Below are 22,276 nucleotides of genomic sequence, written 5' to 3' on the forward strand. Positions count from 1 at the left end.
CACGTGCCACATGTCCCTGCGCCAACCATCTTCGCCACAGGCGCTGCACCGTGGACACATCCCTATGGGTATCGGCTGCGATTTGACGAAGCGACCAACCTGCCCTTCTCAGCCCGATCACCATACCCCTCGTAAAGTCGTCTGTCTGCTGGAAATGCCTCCGTTGACGGCCGCCTGGCATTCTTAGCTATACACGTGTCCTGTGTCACACGACAACACGTTCTACAATGACTGTCGGCTGAGAAATCACGGTACGAAGTGGGCCATTCGCCAACGCCGTGTCCCATTTATCGTTCGCTACGTGCGCAGCACAGCGGCGCATTTCACATCATGAGCATACCTCAGTGACGTCAGTCTACCCTGCAATTGGCATAAAGTTCTGACCACTCCTTCTTGGTGTTGCATTTGCTCTGTCAGTCAGTGTAAATAAATTAAATGCTATTCTATGTTCCTGGCATTCAGTACTTCATCAAACTTGATTATTGTCGAAATATACTTCACCTCCCATATAACAGTGGTCTGCCATTGACTTTGGGAATTTGATCTGTTTCTCAACTTTAATTAAAACTTAATTACAACTTTGATTAAAACTTAATGAACCTTCAAAAGGATGTTACATCTATAAGAGTTTTGTCTGTACATTGTATCGGACGTGTCCACAGTAACAAGGAAATATACTTTTTTAATTTTCCGTCACCTCTGTCTTTCTGTCTACCTGCCTATCTGTCTGTCGATCTCTCTGTATGTATGTACGCGCATCACGAGAAAATGGCTGAAGAGAATTTCATGAAAATCGGTATGTAAAGTCGGGGAATGAGTCACTAGAATCTAGACTATAAATAATTGTATTCACGCTGAGTGAAATGGTAGTTTAGGGGGAAGGCCTAAAATTTAATTCTCAAATATTTATGTTATTAGTGGTCCTATCGATAAATTTCCGACCATTTATGTCTTATACGTTTTTGCCGTACCGACTATGATAACAGGGGTATTTATGAATTTGTATTTTTTTTGTTTTTTTGTTTTGCTAAGTCCATATCAACCCCAATCCACGAGAAAATCGGCAAACAGAATTTAATGAAAATTGGTATGTAGAGTCGGGGAACAAGAAACTACAGTCTAGGTTATAAATAATTTTGCTCACCCTTCATCAAATGATAGTTTAGGGGAAGGCGCATAAAATATATATTTTTAAATACCTACGTTATTGGTCTATCGAGAGCACTGCATAACAAACGTTACGGAGAATACAATTTCAGATGATTTATGTTTTATTCAGTTTTACCGTACCAACTGTGATCAGAGTGGTATTTCAGAGCCAGAGGAAAATTATATGAGAAGGCCAGCAATATTGAAAGCGCATAAAATTGATCAGCAATAATATTTTATTAACCATTGTTTGTTGTGATGTTCTTTGTCTCTTATTCTGCCACTCATTTCCGATAGATGAGATTAATGCTGCGTACCGAGTATGACAGCCTGCCTGATTATTGGCGGGAAATGGCTAGGGAGTTATATAACTGTGTTCTTAAGCCTTCCATTCCTGTGATTCATACATTTTATGATACTACTGGTACGTAACACACTGGTTCATCATAGTATTCCAACTAATTCCAGTTATTCGATTCCTACTCTGAGGCGCTGATTGGAATGAACAGCGTCCACACCACGGAATAATGGCAGAGGAGTGTTCACGGTTCACGGTTGTCTGCGGCCTGGTCGTTCCAGTTCTGGAACTTTGGACTGTTACATCGGCAGCGTAGTACTGTTGGTTAAAAGTAAGAAAATGTGTTTTTTTTTTTCATTTGATCGAACATTTCATATGATAGCATTGCTTTTAATCGCGAAATTCCTACTGACGTTATTGTAATGACCTATATTGATTTAAGTTGGAAAACGCACTAAGACAGTCTTTCTGAGGATGTAAAAAAGCAAGTGGAGAGTGAGAGTCTGCCATTATAACGTAAAACTCCCAAGTTGATTGCGACTGATGGTAGGCAAGAGCGTCTACCATTACAATGAAAACTCCCTAAACCAGTCTTCACACGAGGAAAGACGTTTGGTGACTTCCCCGTAGCATTTCTTGGGTAACTTTAAGAGCTATGCTACAATTTTACTCACAACGTGTGTATCACTTAAGCTATAATTCTGTACACAATGTAGAATTCCGTGGCGAAGCACGGAGAATTCATCTAGTTTAGAATGTAGTGTTCACCATTGTATGTGTATGTTTAGCAGGAATTAAGATAAGGTATGTGCAAGGAGAAGCCAGAGATAAACAATGGCAGCTGATCATACAACAGTTCAGCCTTATGCCCTCAGCCGCACTCCTTATCTTATTGGCTCTTACGGTAGTTTGCCATGGTCAAAACTGTCGATGCAACCTGCTTTAAAGGTAACAATATATGTGCCTTAGCAGCTTCTTCTTGTTCTTCTATAAAGTTAGTGAAATGTCACGATAGTTTACCTATGATGTCCACAATTAAGGTACTATCTCTTGAATGCAAGCCGACAGCAAAGTGACTCAAACCACGCATTCACTCTCTCGGCGAGAAAATGAAAATTTCGGAAAATAGACTGTATACATATGGCAGAGTCGGATATAGCAAGTGATGTACATTAATATTTACAAATAGACCCTTTGAAGTCGTAGAAATTCTTTTACTAGACAAAAGAAGGTAGTATATTCTATAAAGAAACAAACTGAATTTATAAACACATTAGTTTTGGATCCATGGAGGTGTAACCATTCTCATTTAATTTGGAATCGCTATCTTAGTGGTTAATACGGCCAAGGCAAACTGTTGTATTTTTTATCCTGCAAAATTTACTGTCATTCACCAGCATATACGTAGCATACCTATATCTTCAACAATCAAGATATTTTGAGAACGCAGCTTATGACGAACCCTATACATAGATAGGTTGAATGCAATAGTGAATGAACGGAACTAGTAAATGACCAGATATAGGTTGAAACTTTCTGAATAAGCGCCACCAAGACTATCCGATCACAGAGCATGTGTATAGATAGTTAATGTTTCATTTATCACTAGCTGAAAAGTTGGTGTAACTTAACCGTTACTGCAATATTAATATGACTTATTGATATTTCTCGGTCAGTAAACACTTAGGTATACTTTTGTGTATGCTACTACTGTCCCTTACATATTTACAAAAGCTGTAATTATTTTTATGCTCAACGATGCCGAAATACAAATATCATATGCCAGGAAACTGAATCTTAATGAGGCTCAATATAGTTCAAGTTTTATTATGATTAAGGTTCACCACATATCAGAATTCAGATTTTTATTATGATACAGGTTATCCACTAATCAGAGTTCAGATTTTAATTATGGCACAACTGTTTGACCAGTTAGGTAAGGATAGCATCGAACCTTCGCTCAACGCACTAGCTTTGCACTTGTTTCCAAAATCAAACATGTCGGACACACATATTAACATCAATGCTCCTTCTACTTCCAATATTCCAGAGCCACACGGCACATTCCCGCAAATTCACTTCACCAACTGTACAGTAAACAATTTGTTCTTGAAATAAAGCTAGATTATGATAACCTTCTATCAAAGCTTTGAAAACATATGACATTTTCAAGATCTCTGATCCACTCACTGTAAATCAATAACCCAGCGCATGAGCTCTGCGCTGTACAGTAAACTCATCTGTCAAGTGACATCGCGACAGAAATTTATGAATAAAAAAAAATAGAGTTATAATTATCGTCGAGCATAAACAGTCTTATGCAACTCACCTCACTCGTTTTATAAACACACTCGTGTCTTAATTATTGCCAATATAGGCTTGTTGCATAATGTACTATTTTTCATACGATGTCGTGATTGCCTTCTTTCCGTACTAAAATATGGTACAGAAAATGACACTTTATCGTACCGGTATTGTAATTACTTTCTTTCCAATTTTTAAAAATTGGAAATCGTCTCTGATTGGTTGAACTCCGATTCATAGTAATGAAAGCACGGATAGTCAGAGATATTGTGAATCAAAGAACACCTAACGTAACCTTAGAGAAATTTTTCCTCGCCTAATTGCAGCAATATGGTTTCGTATCCACATACAGCAAAAATGTCGACTCCACATTTCCAGCTCAAGTAATCTGCCGCCATCGCTTTGTTGTCTAATGTACAGGTTAATTCATTTTAGCAGAAAGAAATATCGCACTTATTACAGTATATTATATATTTCGTGTTACCTTCATTAATCCAAGACCGGATGACCATGTTTACAACTCTGGTAGCTTAGTAGACAATTCATTACTTCATACAACATCAATTCTGATGTTTTATTAATGCATATACATGTACACTCCTCCTATATCTTTCTTATCAATATTGTCACAGAGACAAAACAAACGTCATTGCATGAGTCAAACATGGATGGTTTTGTTGAAGACATGTCAAAATTATTCATAATTACATACTTACTGTAATTTAAAATAAATAAATTCAGCATAGTATGAATTAAAATGTCATTACTCGTTTCGAATTCCCATCCTCGCCTGCGGTTCAAACGTAAACATCTCACTCGTAACATTAAAAAAAATTACTCTATATGGCAGCTGCGTAAACATCAATTAAAATACAGAATTAATAGAATTAAGTTCTTATAACTTGTTCATATTTCTGAGCAGTCAACGAATATAACAAAGAGACCACTATATTTCTTGTGTCTGCCGTTGTATTTTTCGGCTTTAAACCAAGTAATTTCGTTCCAAATTCTTCAGACATAAACCTAGGAAACCTTTGTATTTGAATATCATAAATTTCAGTGATTAAATGTTCAAATTTATGACCGTTAAATGGTAATTTACTGGAGCACTTACTCTAGGTCAGGGATGGCAAACCTTCTCCGATGAGCGTGTCAATTAAGGTCTTCTTTATCACATTTTACTGTCTACTGTGCTATCAGTTATTTTCCCTTAAATAATCATGAAACCCATCTTCTGACTTTATTTAGTTATTAGGTTGCGTTACACATAATTCCATTCGACTGAATGTTTCATGACTTTTCTGCAAACATCATTGAAAATTACGTTATTAAAACAGGTAAACTTTAATAATAAGGCATACTTTTTGATTTAACCTAATAAAATATGTAAAAAGAGATTACCATAGAATTGAGACATACTTCTTTATGAAATGAAATGGCGTATGGCTTTTAGTGCCGGGAGTGTCCGAGGACATGTTCGGCTCGCCAGGTTCAGGTCTTACGATTTGACTCCCGTAGGCGACCTGCGTGTCGTGATGAACATAAAATGATGATGAAGACGACACATATACCCAGCCTCCGTGCCAGCGAAATTAACCAATGATGGTTAAAATTCCCGACCCTGCCGGGAATCGAACCCGGGGCCGCTGTGACCAAAGGCCAGCACGCTAACTATTTAACCATGGAGCCGGACACTTCTTTATTAAAGCACAATATTAAAATATGCTATGTTACTAGATTTCTGACATATCTATTACATGTTAAAAGTATTCAAGTATGCTTTTTGGAAATGCTCTTTGTTCGGGGCGTCGACTCATGTGATTCTTCTGTTCCTACTGGCACTATACCGTACTGTATGAACCTGCGTCTAATTGGAATGACGGTAGTGTGAAATGTTGTGTGTGAGGAAAGGAAGATTAAGGACGTCACAAACACCCAGTCCCCAGACCAGGGATATTAATCATTACAATTAAAAACACCTGACACGGCTGGGAATCGAACCCGGGGCCGCCGGGTGACAGGCGGACGCGTTGCCCCTTACATCGGGGGGCCGGACCTTCAAGTATGTTATCTGACGTGCATACAGAGGTCGTGTTCGCGTATCACTTATCAGCACGCGTGTCACAGTTTCGCCATCCCTGTCCTAGGTGATTTAAGTATCAAATATTTAAATGAATTCAGGAGCAAGGTAAAGTAGAATGGGGAAAATACTTCTCTTGCGCTTGGACCGCACCGGCCTCTCACCGCTGGGTTCCGTGCTTCATATCCCGATTACTCCATGTGATAATTGTACTGGACAAAGTGGAGGCGGGACAGGTTTCTCTCCGGGTTCCCCAGGTTTTCCCTGTCATATTTCATTCCAGAAACAGTCTCCAATATAATTTCATTGCATATGTCGTTCATTAATCATTGCCCCAGAGGAGTGCGAAAGGCCCCGGCAGCCGGCATAGTTCCTATCCTCGCCACCAGTTGGAGGCTTCATTCATTCCATTCCTGACCCGGGTGAGACTGGAAACAGGGTGTGGATTTTCATTTTCACTTCTCTTGCGCTTATTCTATTAAATAACAAACATTTACGAAACATGTAACGATTGTAAGTTTATTTAATTCTCTCGCTATGGTTTGGATACAAATGTATAGAAACTATATGAACTTTATGTAATGGGATTGATATGCGTAATTTGCAGTGTTCTATTCGATACATTCACGAAACAAATGTACTCCACACACACACAATACGATTACGCCATATTGTAAAATTGAGGTCAGCCTGATTCACACTACTATTGTATGTTAGTTATGAAGCTAAATGCAAAGCCGTTTGGTTGTGTATATACTAATGGAATAAAATGAGCCTAGTTTTGCGATGAGTGTGGAATTACAATCTGACAGTGGCACTGACTTTAAATTAATTTTGGGGGAAGGGCATGAGAGATGATTGACCAGAACATTGGGATTTGGAGATTAAATATTTATTTTTATTTTAAAAACACATTCACCTTTAGGTCGAACGAAAGAAAAGAAAATAGAACATATTCACTTACTTGCAAATACACTAACGAGCAACAAAAAGCACAACACTTCAAAATAAAGCTGAGTTATAATATACACTGACTGACAGAGCAAATCCAACACCAAGAAGGAGTGGTCAGAACTTTATGCCAATTGCAGGGTAGACTGACGTCACTGAGGTATGCTCATGATGTGAAATGCGCCGCTGTGCTGCGCACGTAGCGAACGATAAATGGGACACGGCGTTGGCGAATGGCCCACTTCGTACCGTGATTTCTCAGCCGACAGTCATTGTAGAACGTGTTGTCGTGTGCCACAGGACACGTGTATAGCTAAGAATGCCAGGCCGCCGTCAACGGAGGCATTTCCAGCAGACAGACGACTTTACGAGGGGTATGGTGATCGGGCTGAGAAGGGCAGGTTGGTCGCTTCGTCAAATCGCAGCCGATACCCATAGGGATGTGTCCACGGTGCAGCGCCTGTGGCGAAGATGGTTGGCGCAGGGACATGTGGCACGTGCGAGGGGTCCAGGCGCAGCCCGAGTGACGTCAGCACGCGAGGATCGGCGCATCCGCCGCCAAGCGGTGGCAGCCCCGCACGCCACGTCAACCGCCATTCTTCAGCATGTGCAAGACACCCTGGCTGTTCCAATATCGACCAGAACAATTTCCCGTCGATTGGTTGAAGGAGGCCTGCACTCCCGGCGTCCGCTCAGAAGACTACCATTGACTCCACAGCATAGACGTGCACGCCTGGCATGGTGCCGGGCTAGAGCGACTTGGATGAGGGAATGGCGGAACGTCGTGTTCTCCGATGAGTCACGCTTCTGTTCTGTCAGTGATAGTCACCGCAGACGAGTGTGGCGTCGGCGTGGAGAAAGGTCAAATCCGGCAGTAACTGTGGAGCGCCCTACCGCTAGACAACGCGGCATCATGGTTTGGGGCGCTATTGCGTATGATTCCACGTCACCTCTAGTGCGTATTCAAGGCGCGTTAAATGCCCACCGCTACGTGCAGCATGTGCTGCGGCCGGTGGCACTCCCGTACCTTCAGGGGCTGCCCAATGCTCTGTTTCAGCAGGATAATGCCCGCCCACACACTGCTCGCATCTCCCAACAGGCTCTACGAGGTGTACACATGCTTCCGTGGCCAGCGTACTCTCCGAATCTCTCACCAATCGAACACGTGTGGGATCTCATTGGACGCCGTTTGCAAACTCTGCCCCAGCCTCGTACGGACGACCAACTGTGGCAAATGGTTGACAGAGAATGGAGAACCATCCCTCAGGACACCATCCGCACTCTTATTGACTCTGTACCTCGACGTGTTTCTGCGTGCATCGCCGCTCGCGGTGGTCCTACATCCTACTGAGTCGATGCCGTGCGCATTGTGTAACCTGCATATCGGTTTGAAATAAACATCAATTATTCGTCCGTGCCGTCTCTGTTTTTTCCCCAACTTTCATCCCTTTCGAACCACTCCTTCTTGGTGTTGCATTTGCTCTGTCAGTCAGTGTATATGTTACAATTTCTCATGTTCTCTTATGAAACTTTCTACAGGGTGGTTATAATCATATTTTCGCTACTTGAGCCAGTGCAGACGAAAAATCATGTACCGTATGGGTACCCAACTCTATAGGAATGTTGTTGATACTGTGGGTTGCAGGATTTGACTTGATATTATTCTTAGTGTCATGAGTTGTCATGAGTTACTGGTACGGTGATGTAGGGTTGAAACACAAGCATCAGTGAGCATTACAGTTGCAGACAGTCAACATGGGTCTGGGCAAGTTGAGCAGGGCTTTACTCGTAAAGCTGTTTTATCAAACCAACAGCAATAATGCAGCTGCTCTTCGCGAGTATCCACGCATTAAGGGGATGCGGAGAGGTTCTCTTTCTGCACCGGGGTTGAAGAACATTATTCGGAAGTTCGAATTAAGTGGTAATTTGGGAATTTCTACTGGGAGAAGCCAACGGCCAACTGCGCCACAAATTGTTGAAGAAGTCTCTGTTGCCACGGCTGTGAATGCTGGACGAAATGTGGGATCTTCAAGCAGTGCATGAGCTGTGATGAGCTGATATTTGAACATCTCATGGTCCACCGTGAGAAAATTTGTGAAATGGTGTCCGTGCAACCTTCACCTTACTTACCAACTGTTGGCTTGTGACGCAGACATTCGAGTAGACTTTGTCCTTATGTTTCTTGCAAGGGTTCAGTTTGACAACAAGTGGCCATGGAACACTTTGTGGAGTGCTGAAGAACACATTACGCTCACTGGGGCAGTGGACATCCATAATTGCCGCATTTGGGGGATCGTCACGGCCAACGAACGTTCATGAAGTTCCCTGCATAGTGAACGCATCACTCTGTGGTGTGGCTTCACGGCACTGTTCATAATTGGTCTATTTTTCTTTTAGGAACTCGGATCCTAAGGACCAAGGACAAGCAGGTGAACGGAACACGTTACTGTAATCTGCTTCGCCAACATGTGATCCCTGCTCTAAGCGAGAAAGGTGCTTTGGACTTAACTGTTTTGATGCATGATAGAGTTCCACCTCACATTGCTCGTGATGTCACTCGGTTACTCCGTAACACATTTGGAGAAGACCGAATCTATGGCCGATCGTTCCAAACTGCGTGGCCACAAAGATCACCAGATTTGAACCCGTGATATTTCTGGCTGTGGGGTTACCTGAAGGACAGGGTTTATCAACAGGACACTAACACATGTTAGATATACTATACATACGCACAGAACAGTGTGATATCAAATTTCCTGGCCAAGGTGCGTACAATTACACTGCTACTATCATTAATGTTACTTTGAAAAATCTATTTTTTCTAATTCCAGCCAACTAGTCTCTTAGGCAATGAAGTTCATACCAGGCCTATGTAGGCTATAGGAAGATGACTCATACCGAGGCCTGATGCACATCTGTTTGAGAACTTGATAATATATATAACATTTACAGACTCGACTATAAGATACTATGAATTCCATGTCGTCAAAAATCATCGAGAAAAGTTAGTGTCATTTTTAGCATCTCAAGACTGAATTCAAACCATACATAGGTAGCTGGTTTTTGATGGGTAGAACAAGTGCGTTCATCTCTTCATCAGGTATGATGTCGGCATGTAAAGGATCTCTGGCGACACGTTTGTCGTTTCCGAGACAAAATAAATTAGAAGCTCAATAATGCATCACCCAACAGAGTTTCGGCTCCTCTACCACCTAGCAGAATAAAAAGGAACGTCGAAATTGGTGAGAAGGCAGCCTAAATTGAGTGAAATCGAAATACCTGATTAAGGAGTCTGAGATCAGACAAATATTATAAGTATTATAATAGGGAGAGGCCATGACTATCAGTTACTCTGGATGGGAAGAAGAGGAAGGCCTAAGAAGAGCCCGGCCCAACATATGAGGCAACAACAATAACTTTACGGATGCACTGATGTTGAAACACAAGCAGTTGCCTACAACAAAGTGCAACTGCGTTCCGCTAATACTGTTCGATCTGCAGCAGCAGCTGCCCAACCCAGACGTCATCAATGAAGGTACATCGATGATAAAGCCAGGAAGAAGAAGATGAATAGAGAGAGCGCACAAACCTGACAAGTACATTTAAGTTTAACGTCCTCAAAAACTGTGTTAGAGATTGCTGTCTTACCCAGCACCGTATGATACATCTGTAACATTATTTTTCACATAACATGAACATACACAAAGAGTCCGGTTCATGACAACTCTTGTTCTTGCATACTCTTACATTGTGATGAAAAACATGCATAAAAATCGTGTCACTATTTGTTGCAGGTCGTACGATCCTTGCATCCATTTCCGGAGACCATCGCGTCCATGCAGAAGAAGTCACTCCATATTCTGTCCTGCTTAACGATTATAGTTTATGAGACGCGTTAAATGAGCTCATCTGAGCTTATGCCGTCAGATTGTACGTCTCCACTTCAACTACTCAGCTAGTTTGGTCACAGATCGAGCCTGCTCCTAGAACGAACAGAGAGGGACTCATAAATGAATTCGTTGCTGCTCAGATAAAGTGGGTAATGTTATTTTGAATAGTCATCCGTGCGTGTCAACCTAAACTCGATCACATGCTCGGATACCAGTCCACTGAGTTGTTCTGTTAGTATTAGGACAGAGAGAGGGCGTAAACCTCTGGGTGGCCCACCCCTCTCCTTTCGGATGGGGAATGAAAACTTGTTGGCAAGTAAACTATCTGTCTTTCAGTGAGTGATAAAATTGTGAGTAGTTGCCTTGTTTATGGCGTATTACGAGTGGTATTTGACATTTCAAGTTTCCTAACTGCTTGATCCTGCTCGGAGTCGTTTTGCTTATTATGGTCAAAGAGTATGGCAAGTTCGATAGATTCATTTGCTCCGTGAAGTTGAACGTTTGTTTTGTTTCAAATACTAATTTATCAGGGTGTTTGGAGCAGAAAGTTTTGAGCAAGTCTAGACTTCGAAATAATGAGCGAGACTCTTTAGTTTGAATGAATCATTTTGCACAGCTCCATTCCTCATATCCCAATGCAGATTACAGGAGGACATGGAGTCTCAATTATTCGATGAAAGAGACTTCTCTCGTTATTACAATCTCCAGATGTTCAAGGAAGTTTTTACTAGTGGTTTAACGTCACACTAATACATCCAAGGTTTTCGGAGACACAGGGATGTGAAAGGCATAGGAATGGGAAGGTAGTGGCTATGGCATTAGTTAAGGTACAGCCGCAGCAATTTCCTGGCGTGACAATAGGAAACTACGGAATATCTTCAGGGCTGCTGACGGTGGGATTTAAAAACAATATCTCCCAAATTCAAACTCACACTTGCGCAACCCTAACTGCATGGCCAAATCCCACGGTGTCCAAGAAGTAAATTATGATAAAAACAAATAGAGATATGAATATTGAATTTTCACGACCGCATTGTAATGGAAACCGACTTTCAAACTATCAGGTCTGTTACGTGCAGTACATGTTGAAGAGATGTTAAGTACAGAACAAAAATGGCCAACCGGACACCAGTGGGATCCGACACACAACCTCCCGATTTCGCTGTTTCGCTGCCCAACTGTTGAACAGCACACATTACATTCAATATTCCTCTAAATTTAAATGAAAATTCTGTATCTGGTTTAAAATTAAATTCCAAAGCAGCTGGCGATATTCTATTAGCAACCGACGCGAAATCGGGAGGTTGTGGGTTCGGATCCCATTGGTGTCCGGTTGGCCATTTTTGTTCTGTACTTAACATCTCTTCAACACGTACTAAATGTACGTAACGCTACCTAATAGGTTGAAAGTCGGTTTCGAAATAGAGATATCTACATATTATCAGATAAGAAAGAGCAATAAACCTAAATGTAAAATCTAAAGTTAATAACTGCCTAGATCCATCTCTGGTAATATACAGTCTGCAGAGTGTACTGTGTCACTACTCTAATTTACCTGTTCCAGTCTCAGTACCATGTTTTATTTCCTTTACGTCGCACCGACACAGATATGTCTCATGGCGACGAAAATTTGTCTCATCCTTGTCCTTGATGTTATGAGAATGTCTGAGTATGACCTATGCTTGTAATGTCATTTCTCATGCAACCAGTCCATGTTATGAATGGTGTGAACGTTTTTCATGCAGGATCGGTTAGTGTAGAAATGTCACTGGTCTTGTCAGACTGGTAAGTTATGGAACAGCAACACCTGGCTTTGTGAGAGAAGCAAAGGTAAACTACATCACTTCTCACTCCAACAGCACGCCTTTTCAGTGACGCCTAAGATATTTACGAGTTTTGATGGAAGACCTTTTGAGGTTCCAACCAGCCTTCTATCTGAGGAATCAACGTGTATAGGGCTTGTATAGTCAATATTGGACAGAGTTGTGGCGTTTCTCTGCGTTCTGCTCTATCTTGCCTCATACTACAAGAATGTAACGAAACCTCAGTTTCCTTAAAAAATGGACATGATCGATTCTACATAGGTACTATCTTTTCCTCCTCCCCTTCTTCACACTTCGATTTTGGCGTAATTTGGACAACGGGAAACAATTGATTAGCTGGTTGGTCCTTTTTGAGTTCTCCCAGAACATCTTTAATATTTCGCTGCGGTTCCCCTCCTCTGACCGGATATTTTTGGGTATTTATTTTTATTTTTTTCTGGAACTCTATGAATACATCAATCATACATCGAAACATACTTCTGTTACAGATCAATTTAGGATTAATTCCAACTTCCTCCATGTGCACTCACGAGTCTCCTATCCATTTTGTAATTGAGGACCGTTTTTGCAAAACTTGCTTTCTGCAAAAAATTGGAAATTTACTTTTTTATTGATTCACATTCATATTGAAGTCCTCTATAGGATGGTGAAACCTGTTTTTGTATAACTTGCTTCTTGCTGCAGGTTTAGTCGATAAAATTTAGCGAGCTTTTACAAAACTAGCTTTCTACTACTTTAGAGTTACAGCAAAACTTGCTTTCTACAGGAATGATTTTCATTTTGAAGTAATTGAAACTGTTAATCTTTATAACTGCATGGATTTGGTTTAAAATTAATACGACAATGGTTCTCTTGTTGGTGTTAATAAATATCTGATAAAATTAGAATGATACTATTTTCCTTTCTTTTTGTGGTTTCTTTTATATTCATATAGCGTATATGCCAAAGACAATGTTTAAATTATTTTGAAGACGATGATATCGAATGATTTTGAGTGAAAGCTGGATAAAATGTCCATGTAAATAAATTTCATAGAACAAGAATAACATTCTCTTCTAAATTAACTGATGGTAGTGGTGATTATTGTTTTAAGAGGAAGTACAACTAGGCAACCATCCTCTATATAACACTAATCAGAGGGAAAACTGGAAGGGATCCGACACTTCGAAAAATGAAGGTATCGGCCAAAGGAAGAAAAAGGCCACGAAGGGCATGACAATGAGAGACTCCCTAGGCCTCCATACGTAATACCGTCGGGGTCGGAAAAGAACAAGAGTTGACCAAGGGAGGTCGAATAGGATAGATGAAAGTGAGAAGCCTGGAACAATTAAGTGGAAATAATGCCAGGACTCAGCTAATGGCCCCGTGGTCGCCAAACCACGCTCCAAAGTTCAGAGCCCGTGGAGCCGCTTTTAGTCACCTCTTACGACAGGCAGGGGATACCGATATTCATCAGAGTGTACATATCAGAAATTGCAGGAATGGTGTACTGTAAAACTTACACTGTTATTAAATACGTTTAATTGATGGAAAAACCAAGATAACTCATGTTTTAGTAAAATTACTAACACTTTCTTCACTAATATTTTGTGTAGAATGCAAGTTTTGAAAGAACTGTTGACTTTTGAACCCTCATACAGTGTACAATTCTTAAATTAAATAAAACTCAAAGATCACCCTGTAATAAGCACTAATTATAAAGTTGATCAACAAAAAAGAAAGTTTATAACTGAAAAGCCCTTCTTGGAAAACAGTTTTTTGTCTCTCCTGAAAAATTTCACTTTTTCACAAAGCAAGTTTTGCAAAAATGGTCCTCAATTGCTTTTATCTGGGTGATGTAGTTAAAGGTAGCCGTTTCCGCCCTATTCACTGGTGTTGTCCATTACGTAATACAAGGTCCTTTCAGTTACTGAATTTTCATGCTAGGATTCAAGAGAGAAATTTTAATCAGGTGAAGAACATTAAATAACTTTATTTAATAGTGATCAAAGTGCTGCATGTAGTGAAAAATTAACAGATAAAATACGCTTGAAGATTTTAGTCAAGTTATGTCACATTTATGAAAAACATAAAAGGGGTTAGTGGGTCGTAAAACCATTTATATATTTAAAACACTAGACTGATTTTTGTTACATTTATTTTGAGAGAAACCTAAACCGACTGACATCGTAAAGCATATTGACGAAAGCTCTTGGCCTGCAGATTTTCAGGTGTCTTTAAAAGCATAAACATTTCTTGTTGTATATTTTTAATTTATTAAAGAAAAATGTAGAACTCTGATTGGCTGATGCGCTCGGGTACTGGCGAGCCCATGCCCGCCTGAACCGTGAGAATGCTGAATAGCAGGCACGATATGGGAGTTAGAAGCGGAGTAGGCACGCATGTGCAGTCAGCGTCTTACTGGTCAGGAAAAACCGCTGTTTCACTGCCCAGCTGTTGAACAGTGCCCATTATATTGAACATTCCTCTAAATTTAAATGGGAATTCGGTACCTGGTTTAAAATTAAATTCCAAAGCAGCTGGCGATATTCGATTTGCACGGCTCAATTTGGGATAGAGCTCCGATGGAAAGGAATCATTGATTAATGTGTCTGTTTTGCCACATGCTTATCGCAAAAAAAAAAAAAAAAAAAATGAAACCAAACCCCATAGTGGAAGAGCCCCGAAGGACCGTGGCTTACCAAGCGACAGATGCTCAGCCCGAAGGCCTGCAGATTAGGAGGTGCCGTGTGGTCAGCACGACGAATCCTCTCGGCCGTTCTTCTTGGTTTTCTAGAATGAATTTTTCTAATAAAAATATGCGGGAAAAACCACAAAATAAATGGAATTCGTTGGTTCATTTTGCAAGAAATCGGTAACGATGACTGTCCTCGATAGATGCTGACGGATCAAATGTTATTGAACAACCAGCTAGAATTTTAGCACATGATGATATCGTAATTGAATTATATAGCAAAACGTTCACTTCTGCGAAAGATATAATTTTGTCGAAAGCTGCCATTCCTAATTAATTAATTAATTAATTTCAAAGTCATTGGGCTTATACCCGGTAATTCAAAACCATACGCTAGCGTCAACAGATTAATACTGAAGATGAAAGCTAGCTACTTAAATTTCCTAAATAATTTTTGAATTCCTTGGAATTAATGGTTTGCTTCCACATATTCTTACTCTAAAGTTTGGAGCCATAGTTATATTCCTTAGAAATCTGAACGTTTCCCAACGGATGTAAAACGGAACCAGATTAGGGCCTAATTGTAAGAAGCATGTAAGAGTTTTCTTTTAGATTTGGAAATAATAAGTGAAGATAAAGCTGGACAGAGAGCTCTGATCCCTCGAATTGACTTTAACAATATCCGATAAAACACTTCAATTTTCTTTCAAGAAGCATCAATTTCCAGTTCACTTGATTTTTGTATCGCGATCAATAAACGTCAAGGGAAGAAGGTCTCTGTTTACCTCAGCCAATTTTCAACCATGGCCAGTTAAATGTTGCAATGTCAAGAGAGCGATATTTTTAAAGATGCAATAGTGCCTAAGGTACAAAGCTTGAGGTACAAGGAATGCATCGAGCAAGGGGCTACATGGTTTGGGTCATGTTGCTATGAACTTGCATTCGGGAGATAGTAGGGTCTAACCCCACTGTCGGCAGCTCAGAAGATGGTTTTCCGTGGGTTCCTACTTTCACACCAAGAAAATGCTGGGGCTATACCTTAATTAAGGCCACGGTAACTTCCTTCAGACTTCTAGCTATTTCCTATCCCATCGTCACCGTGAGACTTATATGTGACCGTGTGACGTAAAGAAAACTGTAAAAGAGGGAATGTCGTATTTAAGGAAATAAATATTAACCAATGGACCGTTCTTCCTTGACGGGTTTCACCTAATTATTATTATTGTTTTTTGTGAACTACTTTTGACTGGTAAAACTCATTAATTCATTAAGTTTCGATAAAACTTTTAGTTAAACTTGGTACCGAGCTGAGTAGCTCGAATAGTAGGACGCTGGCCTTCTCAGCCGAACTTGGCAGCTTCAATCCTACTCAGTCCAGTGGTACTTGAAGGTGCTCAAATACATCATCCTCGTGTCGGTAGATTTACTGGCATGTAATAGAACTTCTGTGAGACAAAAATGTGGCACCTCGGTGTCACCGGAAATCGTAATAGTTAATGGAGCGTAAAATCAATATTATTATTATTATTATTATTATTATTATTATTATTATTATTATTATTATTATTATGTCCGACTCGTTGGCTGAATGGTCAGCGTACTGGCCTTCGGTTCAGAGGGTCCCGGGTTCGATTGCCGGCCGGTCGGGTATTTTAACCTTCATTGGCTAATTCCATTGGCCCGGGGGCTGCGTGTTTGTGCTGTCCCCAAGATCCCTGCAACTCACACACCACACATAACACTATCCTCCACCACAATTACACGCAGTTACCTACACATGGCAGATACCGCCCACCCTCATCGGAGGGTCTGCCCTACAAGGGCTGCACTTGGCTAGAAATAGCCACACGAAATTTAATTTAATTTAATTTAATTTAATTTAATTTAATTTAATTTATTATTATTATTATTATTATTATTATTATTATTATTATTATTATATGCGAATAAGCCCATTACGACTACGCAAAGTACTTAGAGGCGTGCATTTGCCTTTCTTTGCGATCACGTTCCTTTCATTTTTTTTACTGTGGGCTCTCTTTCATTTTTCAGACCAGGTTGTCTTCTTTGGTCTTTCCTCTTGGTCAACTTGCCATTTGTGAATTTTGGATCTGTAGATTACCCTGTTTTGGACATCTGCTGGTGTAATTCCTGTCTGTTTCAAATCAATTTTGATTTCGCCAATCCATTTCAGTGTGTCTGTTTTACCTTTACTCCTGTTTTCATAAAATTCGACTCTTTGTTTGGTAAATCTGTCTGGATGCATTCTTTTAATATGTCCATAGAATCTTAGCCTGCGTTTCTAATGTCAATGTGAATATTTGTGTATTTTTTGATTTTCTGTCTGCCTTTTAGTTGGTATTGCCCGCCTGTTAGTTTTCGACCTGTTATTATTGTTATTATTATTGCTATTATTATTATTATTATTATTATTGTTATTATTATTTTCATCATCATTATTATTATTTACAGTAAACTTGATAAGCTATGACAAATATATTTTCAGCTACAGTGCGCTAATATAGATACTTTAACAAACCCATTGCATAATTTGAAAAGAAAAAATATTCTTATTCTGAGAGCAAATATTGGAAATCAAGGACTATAGAAACGATCAATTCTCTTTTTCTCGATTATAAAAATTTTGACTTAATATGTTTTGTCTGTAAAATCCGCGATACGTTCCAGCTGAGAGTAAGCCACTGAATCATTTACATCAGGAGTTTGTTTACCGTAGGAGTGTATGAGCAAGCCGTCTGCTGCAGCACAAGGGAGTATCGACGGCTTTGGATGGATCAATCGTTATGGAGGCGGCTGGCATGGTGGTTCGTATTGGTCACATAAAACGGTATAGCTGCTTCTACAAGTTGAGAGGAGGGACCGTAAGATACGTGTATGTGAAATGCGGATCACCTATTGAAACACGTAACGGTTCCTGGCGTAGTTTGTTTTAATGGTATTCCTTAGGCTTTTCATGCGAGCTGCGAAGAGAAGTGCGAGCAGGAAGAAATAAGGAATACGAGAGATTTTTAACCTGATTTCTTATTTGTTCAAATAAATCCTTACGACAAAAATTTAGAAAGGTATCTAATTCAGCAGCAATAATAATACTTTCCTGTGGCTATTGCTACCCTGGTGCAGAATTTGTAAGCCACATCCAGAAAAACGTACATGGTTTTGTGATGGAATAACCCAGTCCCAAGGAAATTATCTGTTTAAGATTTAAACCCCCCAACCCGGCCACGTCTCGAACCCAGGGTCCCAATGACTGAAAATCAAGTCGTTGACCAAACAGCCTTGGAGCCAGACAATTCGATGGCTAAACTTCAGTTCTGAATTTTTGATCGCCATCTCAGTAGGATAGAACTAGGCTATATAGATTTTACTGGAGGTCCCGCCCTCGGTTCGATACTTGCCTCTTTACCAGTATTAAAGGCTGGTCGACTCAACCTCCGGAGATCAGCTAAGAAGCATTAAGATATCAGAACGACGGACTCTGTCAAAGCTGACGATGTCAAGCAGTAGGCGTTTTGGTTGGCCACGTAATCTGCAACAACAGCGAAATCTGCATGTTGCAGATGAAGATGTTGCACTGGGCCTGGGTATAGCATTAAGAATGTGCGTGGGAGTTCAAACGGAATATAATAAATGAAAAAGAATGAAGAAAACAGGCTGCCTTGATACGGCCACATAACGAGAACGGAGCATCAATACATGCTCCATTCCCTACCCATAAAACAAATCATGAGAATGTGGAGGATGACAAATTGTAACGGTGACAAACAAAAGCGGCTTAAATCCAGCCCCTGATAAGACTTTTGTCAGAACATTCTGGAATAACAGAATAATGTGGCCCGACCTCGTACAGGAATAAACAAAGCTGGTGATGGATAGAACAATTTATAAATCTCATATTTTGTCCCGTATTGGCTCAACACAACTAAGGTTGTTATAACGAAATTCCCACCTTCCAATACTTGTCAATTTTTATAATAATTTTATTGATTACATGATTTAATCTTTTAGCTGAAGATGTTCCATTACCGGAACGAAACATGTCCTATTTAATATATATCTGGAGATTAGGCTGAATTATGTCATGTAATGAATATAATTATTATACAAATTTGACAAGTATTGGAAGGTGGGAATCTCCTTATAACTTAACCTAAGTTGGATAGAAAAATTGTGGTGAGAAACGTCGTACTATCCATGTGATACCAAGCCCTGCGGGAAGGCGAAGGTAGTCGTTTAGTCCGCTTTGGATCAACAACTCCAGTGCACAGTCATATACCAATTTATTTCATTTTATGCCAATCCGTTAATCCAAGATATTCATGTACAGTATCTATAACACAGTCTAAAATTGATTTGTACGTTTCTGGAGGGAATATCGTATAAACATGTATGTTTCCCTACACTCATTCCGTTCACGTGGTCTGGATGAAGTGAACCTGCCTTTTACCGAAAAGCACTGGGTTCGATTCCTGACAAGGTCAAGGAAGTTAACCTGGATCTGATGTGTGATTCGAGGTCCATTCAGCCACTTTGAACACAACTAAGAAGCTGAAAGTGAGATAGCGGTCGAGGTTTAGGAATTCTTCACGTTTACTGTGCGTCACCTCGTAATTTGGAGGCTATCCGGATGAGCAGCGGTCGCTTGGTAAGCCAATGCCCATTAGGACAGTAGCATTGAAGGGGTTTGTTTTGTTTGGTATGGTTTCCTATATTCCGATATTATTCATCATGGTTAAACTATAAAATATGTAACTGGGATAAAAAGTAGAAGACATAATTATTTTTATGTAATGGGCTTTTAACATCATGACCAACAGCCTTGTAAACTCACTGCTTGTAAAGTTCACCATATAACGTGTATGTGTGTGTCTGTGTAGCACAAGAATTTAGGTGCCCGTTGCTTTTGTAATTAATTTGGGTAGAATGCCAAGAATTCAGTCTTATGCAATAAGCTAGGAGTCATCCCTGCTTTCATTTGAAGGCTGATCATATCTGTGAGTATTGGACTGTAACCCAGTTTTCTTCTAAATTGTGTTTTATGAAGCTGAGTGCACGCCGATCTAGCTGCTCAACCTAGTCCTAATTTCTTGACAGAGCCCGGAATTGAATCTGGGCCAGACTGGAGAGAAATTACTACGTCAAAAGCGATGGACTAGGATATAAGTAAATAAAGAAGTAGATTCACTTTGTTCATGTCTTACCTAGAAAGACTTTTGCTTTGTGGTTTCAGCGAATGTAATTGTCCTTTTCTCCTTAATGTTTTAAAAGCAAGGCAATTACTTGCTTTTACAGTTAATTCTAAAGGGATGCTCTCTTGTGTAAGTTTTCAATCGCAAGATTCCTTTGAAAAAAAAAACAGCAATATTTTTAACTTTTGATTGAACATAAATAAAGGTAATATTCAGAAATGTTAGCCTGTAATAGAGAAAACATAGGAATAGGATTTTATTTTCAATATACTTAAATATGCTACCTTCCATTAAAAAGTACGAAGTATTTTGTTAGAGACTGTATGTTAGCGAAATTAAAACCCACATTTTAGAAAATCAAAATTACTGAGACTGGCAGCTCAGGAATATGATATCAAGATAATATTAATACGTGATTTTCTATTGAATCACGTTTTCAAAATAACTAAGCCGTCCCTGACTTATTATTAATACACTGACTGACAGAGCAAATGCAACACCAAGGAGTGATCAGAACTTTATGCCAATTGCAGGGTAGACTGACGTCACTGAGGTATGCTCATGATGTGAAATGCGCCGCTGTGCTGCGCACGTAGCGAACGATAAATGGGACACGGCGTTGGCGAATGGCCCACTTCGTACCGTGATTTCTCAGCCGACAGTCATTATAGAACGTGTTGTCGTGTGCCACAGGACACGTGTATAGCTAAGAATGCCAGGCCGCCGTCAACGGAGGCATTTCCAGCAGACAGACGACTTTACGAGGGCTATGGTGATCGGGCTGAGAAGGGCAGGTTGGTCGCTTCGCCAAATCGCAGCCGATACCCATAGGGATGTGTCCACGGTGCAGCGCCTGTGGCGAAGATGGTTGGCGCAGGGACACGTGGCACGTGCGAGGGGTCCAGGGGTCCAGGCGCAGCCCGAGTGACGTCAGCACGCGAGGATCGGCGCATCCGCCGCCAAGCGGTGGCAGCCCCGCACGCCACGTCAACCGCCATTCTTCAGCATGTGCAAGACACCCTGGCTGTTCCAATATCGACCAGAACAATTTCCCGTCGATTGGTTGAAGGAGGCCTGCACTCCCGGCGTCCGCTCAGAAGACTACCATTGACTCCACAGCATAGACGTGCACGCCTGGCATGGTGCCGGGCTAGAGCGACTTGGATGAGGGAATGGCGGAACGTCGTGTTCTCCGATGAGTCACGCTTCTGTTCTGTCAGTGATAGTCACCGCAGACGAGTGTGGCGTCGGCGTGGAGAAAGGTCAAATCCGGCAGTAACTGTGGAGCGCCCTACCGCTAGACAACGCGGCATCATGGTTTGGGGCGCTATTGCGTATGATTCCACGTCACCTCTAGTGCGTATTCAAGGAACGTTAAATGCCCACCGCTACGTGCAGCATGTGCTGCGGCCGGTGGCACTCCCGTACCTTCAGGGGCTGCCCAATGCTCTGTTTCAGCAGGATAATGCCCGCCCACACACTGCTCGCATCTCCCAACAGGCTCTACGAGGTGTACAGATGCTTCCGTGGCCAGCGTACTCTCCGGATCTCTCACCAATCGAACACGTATGGGATCTCATTGGACGCCGTTTGCAAACTCTGCCCCAGCCTCGTACGGACGACCAACTGTGGCAAATGGTTGACAGAGAATGGAGAACCATCCCCCAGGACACCATCCGCACTCTTATTGACTCTGTACCTCGACGTATTTCTGCGTGCATCGCCGCTCGCGGTGGTCCTACATCCTACTGAGTCGATGCCGTGCGCATTGTGTAACCTGCATATCGGTTTGAAATAAACATCAATTATTCATCCGTGCCGTCTCTGTTTTTTCCCCAACTTTCATCCCTTTCGAACCACTCCTCCTTGGTGTTGCATTGTCACTGTCAGTCAGTGTAAT

This window comes from Anabrus simplex, chromosome 1 (genome assembly GCF_040414725.1).
Source record: "Anabrus simplex isolate iqAnaSimp1 chromosome 1, ASM4041472v1, whole genome shotgun sequence".
Lineage (NCBI taxonomy): Eukaryota > Metazoa > Arthropoda > Insecta > Orthoptera > Tettigoniidae > Anabrus > Anabrus simplex.